Source organism: Lepidochelys kempii, chromosome 22 (genome assembly GCF_965140285.1).
Source record: "Lepidochelys kempii isolate rLepKem1 chromosome 22, rLepKem1.hap1, whole genome shotgun sequence".
In the NCBI taxonomy this organism is placed as follows: Eukaryota; Metazoa; Chordata; order Testudines; family Cheloniidae; genus Lepidochelys; species Lepidochelys kempii.
Window position 1 is genome coordinate 4,069,133 of NC_136401.1, and position 17,750 is coordinate 4,086,882.

General features: G+C 48.4%; 3 non-coding genes across 3 annotated transcripts; all 3 read left to right on the forward strand.

Moving 5' to 3' along the window:
- Window positions 1-2,565: 2,565 nt before the first annotated feature.
- Window positions 2,566-2,639, forward strand: TRNAT-AGU (transfer RNA threonine (anticodon AGU)). Its single transcript has one exon. It is a non-coding gene; the product is annotated as a tRNA-Thr (tRNA).
- A 1,393-nt stretch (window positions 2,640-4,032) lies between these two features.
- TRNAK-CUU (transfer RNA lysine (anticodon CUU)) lies at window positions 4,033-4,105 on the forward strand. Its single transcript has one exon. It is a non-coding gene; the product is annotated as a tRNA-Lys (tRNA).
- Window positions 4,106-16,419: 12,314 nt separating this feature from the next.
- TRNAK-CUU (transfer RNA lysine (anticodon CUU)) lies at window positions 16,420-16,492 on the forward strand. Its single transcript has one exon. It is a non-coding gene; the product is annotated as a tRNA-Lys (tRNA).
- The last annotated feature ends 1,258 nt before the right edge of the window (window positions 16,493-17,750 follow it).

Below are 17,750 nucleotides of genomic sequence, written 5' to 3' on the forward strand. Positions count from 1 at the left end.
CTTTTTGCAAATACAGACTAACACAGCTGTTACTCTGAAACCTGTCATTATGCAAGGCACTGAATTTAGCTGTATAGAGTGGAAATCTATCAACTTCATGAAAAAACTCATACAGATATAGACGGACATCATCTTCCTTTCCAAATGCAAACAGATGGACATCGTACCAAAAGGACTGAAGGTAAAAAATCCATTACAATCTACATACCACACAGACTATGCTGACAGCTTGTGCCACACGCTCTCAAAGAAACTGCGGAATCACCTGATCAACATCCTCTGCAGCAAACAGGGAAAGATTAAGAATGAGCTCTCAAAACTGGATACTCTCATAAAAAACCAACCTTCCACACAAACTTCCTCGTGGCTGGATTTTACTAAAACTAGACAAGCCATTTACAACGCACACTTTGCTTCTCTACAAAAGAAAAAGGACACTAAACTATCTAAACTACTACATGCCACAAGAGGCCACAGCAATGGTTCCCTCAACCCACCTAGCAATATTTTTAATCTATCCAACTATACTCTTAACCCAGCAGAAAAATCTGTCCTATCTCGGGGCCTCTCCTTCTGCCCCTTCACCCCCACGAACATGATACAGTTCTGTGGTGACCTAGAATCCTATTTTCGACATCTCTGACTCAAGGAATATTTCCAACACACCACTGAACAACATATTAACTCACAGAGACCTTCCTACCAAACACTACAAAAAGAAGGATTCGGGGTGGACTCCTCCTGAAGGTTGAAACAACAGACTGGACTTCTACATAGAGTACTTCTGCCGACGTGCACAGGCTGAAATTGTGGAAAAGCAGCATCACTTGCCCCATAACCTCAGCCGTGCAGAACACAATGCCTTCCACAGCCTCAGAAACAACACTGACATCATAATCTAAAAGGCTGACAAAGGAGGTGCTGTCGTCATCATGAATAGGTTGGAATATGAACAAGAGGCTGCTAGGCAGCTCTCCAACACCACTTTCTACAAGCCATTACCCTCTGACTCCACTGAGGGTTACCAAAAGAAACAACACCATTTGCTCAAGAAACTCCCTGAAAAAGCACAAGAACAAATCCGCACAGACACACCCCTGGAATCCAAAGCTTTCTCTCCGACATCACCTGCATAGTCATTTGTTGACTTCCACGATTCGACGGTCTCTACCCAGGCCTTTTCTTTCCATGGGGAGGATGGACGAAAACACCACTTGCGCCTCAAACTCCTTTATCCTTCTTCCCAGAGCCACATAGTCTGCAGTGATCCGCTCAAGGTCATTCTTGGCAGTATCATTGGTGCCCAAGTGGAGAAGCAGGAAGGGGTAGCAATCTGAGGGCTTGATGAGTCTCGGCAGTATCTCTGTCACATCATGAATCCTAGCTCTTGGCAAGAAGCAGACTTCTCAGTTTTCCCGGTTGGGGCAGCAGATAGATGACTCAGTCCCCCTGAGGAGAGAGTCTCCGACCACCACCACCCGCCTCCTTCTCTTGGGAGTGGTGGTCGTGGAACCCCCAACCCTAGGACAGTGCATCTCATGCCTTCCAATCAGCGCAGTCTCCTTCTGCTCCCTTCCCTCAGATGTATCATCTAGTCCACTCTCCGCATTAGTACCTGTGGAGAGAACATGAAAATGGCTACTTACCTGTATCTGCGTTGCTGGTACATGGACGCTCTCCTTTCTTCTTCTGGAGGTCACATGCTGCCAAATTTCTTCACTGTCCTCCTTTCCCAGCTGTGCAGCCTGCTCTGAATCTTCAGAACATTGTGTCTGTAGAAGCACATATAATCCAACAGGATAGTGATGTTCAATGGACCAAGACTTTTTAAACCATACCTAACAAGGCATGCTTTGTTCAAAGCATATCATAATCATAGCACAGCTGTGAATATGGGGGTCCAGGGTGCTACTTTGAGGTCCAGAGCATCACATGCTGCCAAAGCCTTTTTCTGCTAGCAGGGGCTTCTCTGTGCCCAGAGCTCCTACTAGCTGCATGTCTGGAGGCAGTGGAGAACTCTGGTTTGGCATCTCTTTCTCAGTGAGCATCGGCAGTGGCTCTTGAAAGGCCTCCAGAGAGTGACCTTTCAGAAGAGCTCGCTGAAGAGCCTTTCTAGGAACCAAGAACTCCTGGCTTGACCTGTTAGACTTTCCTTGCTGAGACGACTGTATCTGTCGGGCTCCCTTTTTGGTATCTCTTTCTTCTAACCAGAAAAGACCTTCCTGGGCAATTCTTTAAATGCTTGTTCAAGACAGAGAGAGGCTTCCTTGTGGCTAAGTCTTGGAATGCAGCAAATGACAAGTCTGGAGCTGATGAAAAGGTTACTGTCACTCAGAGTCAAGCCGAGGTTGCTGCGACCACAATGCAGTGTACTCACCACTATACAAACACAGCTGCTAGCAGGAAAAGAGTGCCTTAGAAACCCTCTCTCCCCTCAGATGTGGCTTTCTGTGCGCAGAGAGCCAGGCAGCTTGATGTCGGCAGGCCTTGCAGAAAAGTATTTGGAATTTGGATGTGTTGTCTTGGAGCATCAAGTGGAGCAGTTGCCTATTGCTTCCAGTGGCAGGCACCATGGCTAAGCTGGCTAACGCACCTGTCTAGTAAACAGGAGATCCTGGGTTCAACTCCCAGTGGTGCCTTACTGCATATCTTTTGTCTCCTCTGCTCAGAGTTTGCAATGTCTTTCTAAGAAATGGAAGAGACCTGTGTCAGCAATCCAAGAAATTACTTGATAAGGAAAAGGCTTCTTTTCAGAGGAAAGTTGGAAAGAATCAAATCACCAGCCTGGAGCTGATGAAAAGGCAAATACGTTAGCAAGGAGGTTGCCTCGGCTGTAATTCCTGTGACAGGAGAGCCTGTGTCTTTTGTCTTTTTTGTTAATTAAAATATCGGATCCAGCAGAAAACCCCGTTATACAAAGCAAAATGAATCACCGACACAAAGCCATTGGAAATACCAAAAAAGGAATAATGCAGTCGTGAGTAACGCAGGGTTTCCGGGCCAGTCCTGTGCACTGAGCACCCACTAAGGGCCCTGGGTGCTTAGCAGAAACCTGGAGGAACTGATACCGGGCCTGAACATGAAACTCAACTGCTCCCAGTTGCTGCTGGAAAGCCCCGTCCTGCCTAGAGAGAAAGACCAGCAGGAGAGAATCAAGGCTCGTCCTGGTCCCAGAGCCCAGTCCACACCCGCCTCCACTCTGCTAGTCACTCACTTTTTTTTCCACCCACAGCCAGCCGGTTAATAGCCACATAAACCTGGTTAGCCACTGCTGCAGGGAACTGCCTTCATCGCTGAAGATGCTCCTGACAGCTTCTCTGCCAAAGGTGGTACATTGCTATGGCATCGATCAGGTGCAGTGTGTCCCATGACACCCGCCCACTATACGGCGGCCCCTGCTGAGGGTGCTCTTGCTGCAACTGGTTCTGCTGGTGCCCTGTGGCTTGCCCTCCTTGATCCAGGAACAAGCCTCAGGCGAACTGTAAATAATCCTGTCCAACCAAGTCTGGCATCTGCCATCACATAGCCAGAAGTCCCCATACCTCCTGGGTAAAAAAACAAGCCACCAGAAAGTGGTCCATAGTTTCAAGTGGTGCCAGAAACTGACACAGCATCCGGGGGCAACCTTTGCTCTGCACATGCCGGCCGTACACGTTGGCATGGACAGACAGTTTCCCATGAACGATGCGGCACCACAGGTCTCGGTACTTAACAGGCACCAGGGCCATGTGCAGATACTTCAAGACTCCCGTCAGTAAGTTCCCAGCGAGATGTGAGACTTAATTCTATGGAGCCAGGTGCAGGACTTGGACAGGGAGGCTTAGGCCTGGGGGATTGGGATGCAGCGGATGGGCTGGCTGTCTAGGTGCAGAGATTTAGTCGCACTGAGGCACAGGAGGGAGGAGGAGGAGGAATCCCGCTGAAAGGCAGTGGCTGCGGAGAAAAAGAGGAGGGGTTCCTGGGACTTTTTTTTGCCTCTCTTTTGCCTGCTGGCTTACTTCTTGTGGTGAAAGGGATCAACCCTGTCAGCAAGCCTGGATAGCTCAGGTGGTAGAGCATCAGGCTCTTAATCTGAGGGTCCAGGATTCAAGTCCCTGTCCAGGCACTCAGCTTTTAAGTTGCCTTGTGTGCCAGGAGCCAAATGGTTCCTTGTGGTGTCCAGAGCCAGACAGGGATTCCCAGAAGCTGTGGCCATTTCCTGGAAAGACCCCTTTCTCCTGCTGAGTCCTTGAGAAGCAGGATAGAAGCCCACGTCTGCAGGAGCAGGCCCAGAAAGCACCAGTCTCTGTTTTGCTGTGGGGCCAGGTGTTGGGAAAGCCAAGGGGAGGGAGAGAGGAGAAGAGAGAGGGAGGGATGTGAGCTGGATTTACTCTGAGTCCTGCAGCTGGGCTGCAGCAAGGCCTAGGAGGCAGCCCGCTTGGTTGACCTGCTGGCCCAAAGTCACTTTGGCGGTGTTGGTCTTTACCCAGGAATGCTGAAGGGTGGGCCTGAGGGAGGGAGACTCAATCCTCCTCCCTATTGGTCAGGGCTGGAGAGGAGGCTGTAAGAGTGGCCAGGTTGATGAGCTGGGCCTTCTAGAGTTTGGGGAGGGTGGAGTTGACTTGGGCATTGTGCTGGCAAAATGCCTCAGGGTGCTGGAGGGAGGAGGAGACCAGGGCTAGGGCTGGGAAGAGATAGAGAGAGAGCAGCAGGTTTCCTCTATTGTTTCCTGCTCTCTTTTTCTTGACTAGTTTCTCCTCTGTATGAACTTGCTCTTTTTCTTCATAAGCCTGGCGAGCTCAGTTGGTAAAGCCTCAGACTTTTAATCTGAGGGTCGAGGGTTCAAGTCCCTGGTCAGCTGTTGAACTATTCCCCAAGATCATAAAAGTCTCTCTCTTTGGCGTCCTTCTTGGTGTCTTTTTCTCTTTTTCTCTTCATAATTTTGCTTTCCTAAGAAGGGCCTTTTGTGTGTGAGATTGAAGGGGAAACTTCCTGACATCCCCTCTGTCTTCACAGGCTGGAGGAATAAAGGCCTCTGGGCATATAGCAGGTTCCTCCCAGATGGCTGGTTCCATCTTACATGGTAGAGGTGGAAGCTCTATCTCCTTGCCTTTGTTTCAGCCTTCACATGGCTGTGCTGATATGGCTGGCCTGTCTGAGACAGGGTGCGGGGAATATTTGGAGCTTTTGCCTTGTATTGAGGGCTCCCTCCTACACCAGAGTGATGTGGGCTCCATGGAGAGCCAGAAAGAATTGCCCCGTCAGCGTTAGGTGCTCACCCAGAGCTTGGCTTCCCTTCAAGGAAGCGGTGAGGATAGCGAGGTTCAGGCTCCCCAGTTGGAGAGGGGTGCAGGCAAGGATTTCCCTACATCTCTCCTGAATTTCCCCAACCCCTCCCCATCCAGGTTTGTGAACTCATTACATACAGTATTGCCAATGTAGTGATTGTTTGGACGTTTGTATTGAAATTGAAATAGAAATATTACTACATACTTTAAAAGCATATAAAGTGTATGAAAAAATACGTGTATCTGAAAAAGTATAATAGATTTGGAAAGTATGAACATAGGCTAGCTTCCTTATAGAGCTGTTGTTTTTTATGACCATGTCAGAGCATTCATGTTGGTGATGTTGGCCAACCTAATAAGTTCAAATGATGATTTGTAAGCAAAGTCTAAATGAGCTCTCCCTGACAGCTAGTGATGAGCTGGGGGCTGTGGGGAAAGGCTTCAGGACCGGATTGTATTTACATTCACACCTAATCTACCGAGGTATCCAGCAAACAGAGCTGCGTTGCCCAAGTGATAGATTTTGGCTGGGGTTGGGTTACAAATCACTTGGATGCGGGGGATTGTGGGGGGTAATGAAATGTTGTTCTTATTGTCTGAGTAAAGGGCAGTAGAACTGTCCTTAGCCTGTGCTGACTGAGGGCATCAGGAGAGAGGTTGGGGACAGGTGTTTAGCTTGATGGTCTGCCTGAGTCACAAGTACTAGTTGACCTGCCCCCTCCACTGTTTAAAGACAGAGCTGATCAGGCTCCATAGAGAGTCTTTGTTCTGTTAAGTGACCACTACAGCTGAAATCACTGAGAATCAGGTCTAAGTGCTTAGACCTGCTGTGGGACAGTGTTTCTGTGGCAGAGACGGCCCAGTCTGCACTAGCAGCGAGGTTCCCGCACTGAGAGCTTGGCTGAAATCACTGACAGCCGGTGGAACCTCAAGAGACCCACTCGCAGAGGTCACAGTGGCAGGTGGCAGCCGAAGGTGACGGCGCAGGGCCATGGGCTACAGCGCGATGGAGTGAACGGTGGCACAACGAACAACAGTGGCCAGAGTGAACGCTGAGCAGCTGGAGGAACGAGCAAGGTGCCTTTTTGCCCCTCACCTGGGAGGTGAACTCACGTGAAAGCACCTCTGAACCCCGAGTCTCCACTGACCAAGGACAACACCGGTGAGTGGGGCTGTTAAGGATGCTGGAGACACAACACAGTTCATGCGAACAAACAAGCATCATACAGTACTTCCTATTTAAGAAGAGATACCACAGACTACAAACTGGAGGCCAATGTTAAGTGCATTGTCACTTGTTCATCCTGAAGTTGGACACTGGCTCCGAACAAGACCAGCAAATACTCACTGTGTTTCTGCAAGAAACTCCACTGACTGGCTCGAAGCGTGTGGTGCAACAGCGAAAGACTCATCAGTTGAAAAGTGAAGAACTCTCTCCCCACATTCAAAACATTTGCAGACGTGGCTGATGAATGCGCAGATGCAAATGGGCATCAAGCAGTAAGTCACTGTGTACATTATCTTGATGTCAGGGGTAGGCCAGGAGATGCATTTCTAGATGTTCAAGTTACAGAAGACTCATCGGCTGCATCTGTGACAACCTACGTCTTAGAAGAGTTAAATGCTTGTCAACTGGAGCCCAAACAGATGGCTGCTTGTGCATTTGATGGAGCTGCAAACTTCTCTGGAAGACATGGTGGAGTACAAGCTTTCTTCAGACAAAAGTGTAACCCTAGTCTCTCCTGTACACACTGCAGAGGCCACCTACGCCAACTAGCGCTAGTACGAGCTGCCGACTCGTCAAAAGACATTCAAAAAGCTGTACATTTAACGTCTTCATTATATTCTTTTTTCAGCAAGAGTCCAAAAAGACTGAATATCTTGGAAAATATAGACGGTACACTGGGACTGAAGTTCAAATTAGTCCAACCTGGGAAAACCCTCTGGCTTTCTCATGAGTGATCCTTAGCTGTTGTCTTAAAATTATTCCAGCCATTATTACTGGCTTTGGAAAGTATCTGCCAAGATGGGATGGATCTAAGTAGTGAGGCTGGTGGATTACTTTTGCTACTATGTTCAGAGAAGACTGTTTCCATTCTCTCTCTTGTAAGTCTACTGCTGAAACCACTTGGGTCATTAAACAATGTCATCCAGGCATCTGCTACAACAGTAGTAAATCTTTGTCCAGCAATAGAAACAACATTTGGATCAATCAGAGAGCTATCCATTGAAAAAGTACTGAAAGAAGCAAAGACTTCAGTCCAGAAGTTGACTACTGAAGGCATTTATATTGCATCCTTAAATGTAAAGGACAAGAAGTGTTTGTTAAGACAACTGAAAAAGTAAAGAGCCTTGATTCTTAAAAATCTACAGTAGTGACTTCTAGATTCTACTCAACCTCTACGTAGCTTTTACAGATCCCTGTCCTATAAAACACCAACGGCTGAGTGGAGTGAGGCACTGCCAGCAACGGGGCTGCCATGTGCTCAGGACAGAATAGAGAATTTGAACAGAGTGGAATATCACATGACGAATGAATCAAGATTTGACTTCAACTTTTTTTTATCATCACTGGTGGCTCGAACCAATCTTTGTGTGATGTTTCCTGGGATGAAAGGAGTAAGAATTCATCTCCTTCTACTCCCAGTCACAACAGCTATAGTTGAGCACTCTTTTTCATCATTGAATAGAATTTTGTGTTCTGAAAGAAGTCGCCTTCTGCCTGATCATGGGAATGAACTAATGAGCATATCAACTGAAGGAATGGAAGTACCAGACACAGGAGAAGCCACCAAAGATGAATGCACTACATTCAAGAAGTTCATTAACAGAGTTGTGCAAAATTATAACAAAAAACCAAGAAGGATGTAGACGTAGTGCTTCACAGAAGGCTTGAGTAGCCAACTTTAATTTGTGTGATGATTTTAAAAGATGAGTTAAGTCTAATAAAATAGTCATGAAACATTTTTCAGTGTTTACTATGGTGCCATACAGCCCCTCTTCACTCTCATGATCTCACCCCTCATCGGCCCTGATTCCCCACCCCATAAGTTCGAACACACCCCCTCATTTCAATTCCTGGGGAAAACACTGATACAGACACTCTCCAGAGCACGGAGCAGCATCCGCCCATGCAGCCAGGCAATGAGCATTTCCCACAGCCTGGAGCTGAGGGGGAGGCAGCAGCTGCTGTTCCAGCTCCTTGGGGACAGCCCTGCCAGCCAACAGACACTTCTCACTCAGCCACAGCTAAGGGCGTTGGGTTCCTCTGGTGGGGGTGTGGAGCAGCTGTTCATTTTCCTGTTCGCACTCCTCTGCAGTGTGAAAATCGGGGAGAAGAGGCAGAAGCCCCACTTCCCTCCCTAAATGACGTCCAGTAGGGGAAGCCAGGACAACAGGGTGGGGTGGCAAGTGGTGGCCAGACTCTTGCCCCAGGGTCTAGTGTAGCTAAGGGTCCAGCACAACTTCCTCACCGCACCACTGGCCCCCAGTCTCCTTCCACCACCAGGTCAACCCGGGAACTAAGGCAGGAACGGGGTGAGGGAGCTGAGCAAGGCAGGCAAAAGTGAATCTTGCCTTCATGGGTAGCTCACAATGATGTCCTTTTTTGTGTGCCAAGGCTGACAAAACATCCCAGACAGAGAAGCAGCAGCCAAAAAAAGCCCTCAGTAGCTCAGTTGAGAGAGCATTAAACTGAAGATCTAAAGGTCCTTGGTTTAACCCTGGGCTTCGGCACATCATAGAATATCAAGGTTGGAAGGGACCTCAGGAGGTCATCTAATCTAACCCCCTGCTCAAAGCAGGACCAATCCCCAACTAAATCATCCCAGCCAGGGCTTTGTCAAGCCTGACCTTAAAAACTTCTAAGGACGGAGATTCCACCACATCCCTCAGTAAATCCTTTCGTCCCTCTTTGTGCAGGGCAGGCTTGTTTTCTGGGAGCGCAGCAACACCTTTACCTAAGGCAAATCCCTGATTTTGAGCTCCCCAGCAGGACAACAGAGTGTGGGCTTCTGCCCCTAGTTAGCCCACCTGACCTTTAACAATGAGGGATGGGAGCTGTTTTTCCCACATGACTTATTGGTCAACCCAATATGGGAGGAAGAGAGTGAGGCAGAGCAGCCCTCGGAGATGGTGCCAGAGGGGGCAGGGACTGGGCAGTGATGGGCAGGGACTGGGGATGAAAGCTCCTCTACGCAGCTGAGCGAGGGCAGTACCAGGGAAGAGGCATCTGTGAAAGTGGCTACCTGGAACGTGGCAGGGATTTGGGGGCCCAAGAGGAGGCTCTTTATATTCAGTGCCTTGGAGGAGCTGGACTTGGACATGGTGGACGTTCAGGAAATGCACATTAATGACTTTAGGGTAGCTCAATGGGCAGAGAGTGATGGGAGGAAGGGCCTGTCTCTCTGGTCCTCCAGGCCAGGGAAGAATGATGGGGTTGGAGTCTTGTTCTTCACATTCGCGGTGCGAGTACAGAAAGTGGTGGAGGTCTGACTAGGTAGGGTATTGCTGGTGGACTTTGTGCTCCGTGGCACTGGTTACCACTATATTACTGTGTTCCCCAGTGAAGGTGTGAAAGGAAAGATCAATGGAAGGAACTGGCTCCCTTCCTCTGGACTGCACAGTTTCTGATGTTGGGGGTGGATTTTAATTGTGTCAGCCGGCCTGAGGACTGCTGATTCCATTTTTCTGACCTTTAGCGGAAATATTTTTACAATGAGCACTACCTGGTGCAGGGTCTGTAGCAAGCTGGGCTTAGAAGATGTGTTTCTCCATAGTGGAACCAGTGGAAGGCGGGTGGTATTCCTTCTATTCCTCTGATCTGAGCTCACACCAGATGCGGATGGGGTACACCTTTCTGTAGGGACAGGCCAGGAGTGGCATTGACCAGATTTGTGTGAAAGAGAGCACGTCGACAGCCCCATGCAGGGTAGTGCCAATGGACTGTTTGGATCACAGATGTCTCACCATGTGCCTCAATGTGGGCAATTCCCTGACCCAGGGCAGAGGATATTGGAAGCTGAACATCCAGCGCTTGCAAGATAAAGGGGAGGGGTAGCAAGGCCTGGTGGTGTTGGCAGAACCAGAAAGCATCAGAGGGTTCTATGGCAACCAGGGGTATTGATGGGAGTCGGTGAGGGAGGAGTTGGCAGCTTCGTTCCGGCAATCAGGTAAACACCACAACATTAAAGAAACCAACAGTGCCAAGTCCTGTGGGATTTCCACAAGAGCATCCAGGCAGGGGAGCCAGTCAGCGTGTGACTGTACTGTTAGGGGGCTTATTCCTTCACCCACTTCCTTCCCTGGTCCTTCTTGCATGAACAGAGAGCAACAATACCCAAAGTCCAAAGGTGCAAACAATTTGATGTTTATTGGGGTGAACTTCCAGCAAGCATGATTCCAGTTTCCTTCCTTAGTGTCCCCCTTCCCAGCTCTGACACCACAGAGCCTTACACCTATGTCCCTGTTCCCATTCCTGCCCTTAGCAAAACATGATTCCAATTTCCTCACCCCCATTCCCTGTTCCCATCTCCCCCACAAACACACACCTCCACTTCCTGATTGACTGCAGACTATATAGTAAAACTTGAGTTCTGCTTAGCTACACCTTAACCAATCATTTTCCTGAAATTTAACTAACCAATCCTAACATATTGTAACATGATTATGTAACCAATTCTATCCCACCACCTTAATTAGTTTACACCCAGCAAAATTAATTATACAGCAGACAGAAACAATCACAGAACCAGACAGAGATTATAAAGGCAAACAATAGCAAAGTGGGAACTATAATGACAAAACAATACAGATATGAGGATTTCACATCCCAGCTATTGATAAGTGAGTTCTTGCCAGACAGGATGCTATCAAACAAAGTTTCCTTTTACATCTTCTAGGAACTTCCCTTTCTCTGGAGGCGATAGGCACTATCAGGACAGGATTGTATCCTAACAGCCCAATAGCACCTTCTTTCAATGTGACTAGTTTTGGGTGTGAGGAGGTGACCGGTCGCTTCCCAGCTTATGGCTGCCTCTGCTGCTTAGCCAAAGGCCTTAGCCTAAGAACAGGGCCACAAACTGTCATGGTAAGAGAAGGCCCTTACACTGGCAGACAGTGATTTTGATTCTTTCTTTTATACCTCTATAACTAGCCAAGTGATAAGAATACACCTACATTCTTAGAGTATAGGCCTTCACAGACAGGCCTGAATATCTATATCCTAACACTCCACTCCTTTTTCTTTTCTTTTTCTTTTGGGATCCTCCTGCCGAGGTATCCCTGGAAAAGCATAGGACATATGGCGACACATTTCCTGATAGGGCCAGGCATCGAGGTGGAAGGTGTCGATGCTCCATCTGTCCCACTGCCCCTTGTGTAGTATAGTGCCCTGCACCTTCTCTCGTACGGGCATACCACACCTATTCCAATTAGCGTTTCAGACTTCCCATTATAGTGGGCCCGAGAAGGTTGGGTCCAGGTTGTCTAGTATACTGTAGGATTTGGAGGGCTTATTACATTACTGATAGGTTGTCTCCATATGCAACGTAACACAAGTACAGTTAACAATACAAAATCCACAGCAACACCGAGTCCTGACCACCACAGTATGGTCCAACTTCTGAGACACCCCCAAAACGCTGCCTCTCCTCCTTCGACGGGGTCACGATCTTATGTGTCCAGTTGCTGGAAGTTGCAACAAGCTGCTCCTGCAAGTTTTGCATGTTTTTGTCCATATCATAAGTCATTGAATGTTCACAGAGAAATGGGATATTGTCCAAATTAGCTTGACCACTTGGTATGGAATCAGGCAGTATGCCCTGGTTTGATTATTCACAGGAATAAGATTCACAGATCCATTTGTGCACCAAAGTCCAGATAGCAGCATGTAGATGTGTGTAGTTTGGTTATGGGCTGGTGTAATTGTGCCCCCAGTAATATGTACATTCCCAGCAAAACACCTTATACACAGTACACCCAATTGTCCACCCCTTGCATAGGCCATTGATTCTGCTCCTCCATAGTCATAGGATAAGGGCACATCCAAACATCTTCTGTTGATTTACACTATTTTACACACCCCTCCATTGATTCCCAGTGAGCTCTTCCCCTTCTCATTATTTCCATAGGGCTTGTGGAGGGCACCTTAGTTGCCATTCCATTTCCAGGTACCACTGTAGCTATTACACAGGTGCTGGCCTCCTAGTTGAGCATTTTGCATTCCCATACACATCTTCCCCGCAAGATCAGCCTTTTGAAGCCATCCTGCACCCACATCATAGAATCATAGAATATCAGGGTTGGAAGGGATCTCAGGAGGTCATCTAGTCCAACCCCCTGCTCAAAGCAGGACCAATCCCCAATTAAATCATCCCAGCCAGGGCTTTGTCAAGCCTGACCTTAAAAACTTCTAAGGAAGGAGATTCTACCACCTCCCTAGGCAACGCATTCCAGTGTTTCACCACCCTCCTAGTGGAAAAGATTTTCCTAATATCCAACCTAAACCTCCCCCACTGCAACATGAACAACACAACATGAATTGTTGTGTTTTAATGAACAGGTTTTCTGTTCATTAAAACACAACAATGTTAGCAACAAGACAAACACCACAGACAAACAACACAAAACATAGATCCATGGCATTCTGAGTTATTCTTCTGCTGGCGCCAGCTTGCTTGTAGAGTGTCTGAAAAACAAAAGAAACAATTTCCACCCCCCTGGTGGGGACAGATTATTGCTTAATAATAATACCACTTTCTTTTACAAATTTCCTTGCTAATTGCAGGAAAAACAGAAAAATTACCTCCAGGCTGTACTTATTTTGTTCTATAGTCAGGCTGTTCTATAGTCAGGCTAGTGAATTACCCCACTCACTGGTCATTTATGAAATTCATGAGGTGGTGTACCTCAGTTTCCCCTCTTGTGCAACAGACCATGTTTGCAATAGTTTCTCTGCTGTACCAAGCTTTAAGTTTATTCTCAGGTAATAGTTGAGACACAGCTTCAGATTTTAGCACTATTCACACACACAAAATTCTCTTTTGCCTAACATCCCTTGCACTGTGATTACTCTTTTACACAACTGTACCCCGATTACACTTCCATCTTGTACAACTAGACACAACCAGGAGCAGCCAAGTTAAGTTCCAATAGAAACCCCTTACATCCTTTAGTGATTTTGATTACATTACCCAATAGTCAAATAATTTTGCTCGATTCTCTCTCCGCCTGCTGCCTGCAGCAGTCCCTTATAGACCATTTCTGTGGGAAAAGGGCCCATTTTCCCTCAGAATAGCTGTAAAGGCTTCTGGGGACAGAAGCATAGTGGTGGTAGTAGCCACTCTACCTGACCCCCTTGGATAATTTAATTACCAAGTTTCCATCCAATGTGGCTGCACAGAGTTGCACATACAGTTACATGTATATAACTGGGTTTTATCATTAAACAAAAACTTCCTCCTTGACATCTCACATAAGTATCCAAAGTACCCTCCATTAAAACTTCAGAAAAACAAAAGAGTGTGGAAAGGCAGGTTGCACTTTGAAACTTTTTTTTTTTTCTTTCTCTCCACTCCCCCAGGACCAAGGCCCAGCTCCAGTCTCTAAAGGTAGTCTGTTAACTCTGCTTTTGACTTTAAACCCTGTTGTGCCAAATCATCTTTCACTACCCCTAACTAATTTACAACCCTTCAGCAGCCCTTGCTGAAGCAGCACCAAACTTGAAAGATTCCTGACAACTTCCCATAATGCTGCCCTTACTTCAAACCTCTCACAAGCAGACTGAAGTGCCTCCTTTCCCTGGAAGGCATTCAGTCCCCATGGGCAGGGACCTTCTTCCACTACCCATATACCAAGGAGGGTGGGCTTCTCAGCCACCCCCCATCCCTCTGGGTCCCCTAACACTTCCTCCATTTCCTTTTTAATCTCATCCCAGGTTGACCCCTGCACCTGGTACGGGCCCTGGTTCTTCCTTATCCATTTATCAAAAAAATCCTTTACCCTGGCTTGCCAGAACCTGCAACTACCATCACAAGAGTTCACGATACCCCCTCCAAGCAGCTGGGCGGACTGTTGGGGAGGGGGACTTACAGGCTGCCACTCACCTATCCAATGCGATGCATCAGAGTGAGTCACCGGCACCAAGATGTTAGGGGGCTTATTCCTTCACCCACTTCCTTCCCTGGTCCTTCTCGCATGAACAGAGAGCAACAATACCCGAAGTCCAAAGGTGCAAACAATTCGATGTTTATTGAGATGAACTTCCAGAAAGCATGATTCCAGTTTCCTTCTTTAGTATCCTCCTTCCCAGCTCTGACACCACAGAGTCTTACCCCTGTGTCTCAGCTGGCCGAGTTCCAGGAGATAAGTCTGCAGAGGGCCGATATGAGCAGGACCTCCGAGCAAATGGAGGGGTGTCCTCCACGAACATTTTTGCAGCCTGCAGGGAACAGAGACAAAGCAGGGAGATGCGGGGAGTCAGGGCAGGACCCACAGATCCAGCCGAGCAGGACCTCAGTCGATGGAGGAGGAAAGAGAGTCCTGCAAGAGGAAGCCGGTGGAGGGAAGCAAAAAGTGCAGAGTGCTAGCCAGCCAGCTGAGAGTCACAGGGGTCCAGGAAAAGAAATAGCAGCAGGTCCCATGGTGTAATGGTCAGCACTCAGGGCTCTGAGTCCTGCTATCTGAGTTCAAATGTCAGTGGGACTTCCTGGGGCTATGTTGGTTTGCTGTAAACCCTTGGAGCAAAATGTGCTTGTCTATCTTGTCTCTGGGGGAACCAAAGTGATGTGTTTTCCCTGCTGCTGGGTGACTGATGCCCACTGGAGATAGGTCTTTGGTCCAGCTGGTTCAATAGGATGGCTGCTATAGGTTGGAGTCCTAGAGTTTAACAGACTGCCTAGAGATTCCTGATGGTTGTGTTTCTCACAGCTTCACCTGATGTCCACAACTTTGGTTCCTGCAGCTGCCTCACTCTTCCTCTTGCCCACATGGTCCTTGAAGAAAGGAGTGGCAGGGCCAGGCTTAATATTCAGGGCTAGGCAGGAGGGAGGAAGAGTCCCAGGCTGGAGCCCAGCACACCTCTCCTCCTCTGGGCACCTAGAGCAGAGGCGGCTGGTGCTGACAGCTCCAAGGGAAGGTTTATAAGCCACAGAGCAACTGATGGTGGGGCAAGAGGAGGGGAGGACCATGCCTATGCATGGCCAGCAGACGGGCATATGACACCTGGCCGCCAGCCTGCTCCCTGCCATGCCAAACACCCACTGAAGGCCACCAGTCAACCAGCATGCGTGGTGGCTGCTAATGCTCAGTGGCCAGCATCAGAAGATGGTAGGAAAGCAGGACCACCCGTGCCTCTGACCATTCCCACTCCAGGTGCTCACTTTTGCAGCGGGGCAGGAGATTTTACCCCAAGAGGCTTTTCCCCAGCTGGCGAGAATCAGAGAAACACCCAGCTCCAAAGGTGCTATTTAGCCCCCTCAAGCACAGGGACAGCCGCTCATTTGGAGGAGGGAAACTGCTCTACACGCTAGCCCGGGCAGCTGCCCATTTACTTTGGCAAGTCAGGAATGGCAAAGGCTAGACTGGACGCACCTGGGCTCACACCCTAGCCTTTGTGATGCCCAAACCCAACTCCTTCCTGAGCAGCCAAGAAAAGTTTCCAGCCCTGCAGAAAGCAGGACTTTCAGCACAAAGGGAAAACTGCACAACCACAACGGGACTCAAACTCTCAATCAGCTGAATTAAAGTCAGATGCCTTATCCATTAGGCCACATGGTCATAGGCGAAAAGCTGCTACAAGCACGTCTTTGGAAAAGGTGGACACTGTGTTTCTGGGGTCAGCTACTGAGGGGGGCAGAGACTCTCTGGGCAAAAGAAGTAGAGTCCCCAGCATGACGTGAGACTTAATTCTATGGAGCCAGGTGCAGGACATGGACAGGGAGGCTTAGGCCTGGGGGATTGGGGTGCATCAGGCGGGCCAGCTGTCTAGGTGCAGAGACTTAGTCGCACTGAGGCACAGGAGATAGGAGGAGGAGGAATCCTGCTGAAAGGCAGTGGCTGTGGAGAAATAGAGGAGGGGTTCCTGGGACTTTTTTTGCCTCTCTTTTGCCTGCCTGCTCGCTCTTGTGGTGAAAGGGGAAGATACTCTCACCAAGCCTGGCTAGCTCAGTTGGTAGAGCATCAGGCTCTTAATCTGAGGGTCCAGGGTTTGAGCCCCTGTCCGGGCACTTAGCTTTTAAGTTGCCTTGTGTGCCAGGAGCCAAATAATTCCTGGTGGTGTCCAGAGCCACTCATGGATTCCTAGAAGCTGTGGTGATTTACTGGAAAAGCCCCTTGCTCCTGCTTAGTCCTTAGGAATCAGGAGAGAGGCCCACATCCACAGGAGCAGACCTAGAAAGCACAGTCTCTGACTGGCAGGAAGTGCTGTGGGGACAGGTGTTGAGAAAGCCCAGAGGGAGAGCACCAGATATGGGGGTGGGAGAGAGAGAAACAATGAGTACAGAGTGCAAGTGTAAAGGGGGGTCTGGTCTGGCTATTGTGGCAAACTTCCCTGGCTTATACCCGACCCCAGGGTAATTGGCTAGTGAACAGATCTGAGTCCCCACCCCCTTACCCAGAGGCCTGCCTGACCTCGAGGACTCTTTTAACTCTCGTGTGTGGCAGAGTCCTCGTAACCCCAACAAGGCTCAGTCCAGGATTCCTGGGAGGTTTGACCCCCAAACTTTTCATGATCACTTAGAACAGGTACTAGGGTGTCTCCACTCTGGGCTACACCACCCGGTCCCACGGTGAACAGTCAGGACTCTGAATCCTGCTATCTCAGTGGGATCTCCTGGCACTGTGTTGGTTTGCTGGAAAGCATGGAAGCTCAATGTGCTCAGCTCCCCTGTCCCCATTTGTACAAGAACGAATCTTTTCCTTCCTGTTGGGTGACTCCCCACCCACTGGATCCAGAGGTGAATATGGCTCCTTTGAAGTAGAAAGAGTCACAGTGCGGTTTTGGGATGTCGGACTCTCTGGGAGGGAATACCAGAGTAGTTGTAGGCATGTCTGTTCCAAGAAATTAGAGAAACAAGCTGGGTGAGTTAATATCTTTTCTTGGGCCAAGTTCAGTTGGTGAGAGAGATAAGCTTTTGAGCCACACAGAATGGAATCACCTGTAGGTCTCTGTGTGGCTCAAAAGTTTGTCTCTCTCACCAACAGAAGTTTATCCAATGAAAGATATTACCTCACCCTCCTTGTCTGCCCCAATTGAGGAATGTCCAAGGACAGTATTTTGAATGGGAATAGGGATGAATAGAAGAGAAACTGGAGCTGAACAGAGTTCTTCAGTGGTTCAGGTGGGAATCTGTAACAATTTGAGAATCATTTTGGAAATTAGCCCTTACTGACAAGGTTTGTGTCTGATCTTATTTCACATTCTGCTCTTCTTTGTATGAATCAGTAATTACATTTTACCATGTTAATTGATTCCTAATCTGTATT